Here is a 1,530-nt window from a genome sequence, read left to right on the forward strand (position 1 = left end):
GGGGAGCTCTTGACAGGCCCCAATTTCCCCTCCCACCTTAAACTGCACATTTAGGTTTGAAAGAAGCACGTCCCTGGAGCTACTGACCTGAGCACAGCAACAGCTCCTGGGGGGACAGCACTGAGTGCTCCAGAAATCCCACAGAAGCCCCTGTTCCCTGCCTGCGGGATGGCAGCTCACCCATGGGGCAGCCAGTGACTGAGAGGGGACAGGAGCCATGAAAGGAGAAGTAGCTCTACATCCATCTGGAAAACCCTTGAGAAAAGTTTGCTGCTGGGTGTAGTGAGTAATTGGTATTAATTGGGAAACAGGGAGTGGGTAAAATCAGGTTAAAATAGTTCTTATTGGAATTGCAATGTTTTATTTGAGAACTACAAGTTGTAGAAAAAGAGTAGAAGTCACATCATTGTAAATATTAAAAATATATAAACATTTCCAAGGGAGCTTCTCAGGTTTTAACTTTGAATAAGTTGTACTAAAAAGCTGGAATTCCCTGCAGAGGAAAGTGACAGCTCTCTGCTGACCGTGGGTCAGCATTTTGCCTGGCCCCTGGCTGAGCCTATGTCCTGGTGCTGCCCAAACACATCCCCTTGTCAGTGGAAATTCCAGATGAATTTGGGAAGTGGATCTTATGCTAAAACTGCCTTTTGATCCCAAATGCCACCTGGGCTGAGCTCCATCCAGTGCCAGGAGAGTTGTGGCACCGGGCCACTGTCTCCAGCCAGGGACAGCCACCACCCTGCCCGCTGACATGCAGCAACACCCAGGGTCAAATTCCTGCAGGACCTGTCACTTGCAGGGCCACTAGCAGTGACCTGAGCCACACAATTATTTCTCTTGATGCATTTCCTCTCTCTCTGGGCCCGGGAACTGGAAAGGCAATGTTTCCATGAGCTATGGAAACACCCGGCTGGCTCTGGCACTGCGGGGTGCTGGCTGTGGGAATGTCCCAGCCCCGGGTGCTGCTTGTCCTTGTCACCCTGTGGACATGAGAACAGGGACTGTCTCATCCTGCTGTGGGCAGGGGCGACCAGAGTAATGAAGAAGCAAAAGACGACCAATCTGGGAGCGTGCTGGGGCTGGGAAAGGCCAGAGCTTTGTGCCTCTGCTATGGGGCAGGCGAGGCCGTGGCCCTGCGAAGTCCCTGCAGAGGCAGGGAAAGGCCATGGCAGCAGAGATGGAGGGGATCTGGGAAGGCTGTCCCGGGGTGCAGAGGAAGCTGGTTGGGGCTGTGCCAGCGGGAATGGGAAAGGCTGTCAGGGAGCGATGGATGTGAGCAGGAAAGGACAGTCCGCCTGGGGACAGGGAAATGCTGTTCTGGGTGGGAGACTGATAGAGGCTGCGCTGGGGAAGTAGAGCGAACTGAGCAAGACTGTCCTGGGGGTAATGGGGCTTCCATTCTGGTGAGGCCTGGGGGTCGACAGAGGCCGTGCTGGGCACTGCGGCCATCAGTTCCCGTCCCGGGCACCAAGGGCCGGGGCGCGCTCCCGGGGGTCGCGGGTGCGCGCGGCCGCCCCGCCAGCGCCCCCT

Source organism: Onychostruthus taczanowskii, unplaced genomic scaffold, assembly GCF_017590055.1.
Source record: "Onychostruthus taczanowskii isolate IOZ18803 unplaced genomic scaffold, ASM1759005v1 scaffold32, whole genome shotgun sequence".
NCBI classification, from domain to species: domain Eukaryota; kingdom Metazoa; phylum Chordata; class Aves; order Passeriformes; family Passeridae; genus Onychostruthus; species Onychostruthus taczanowskii.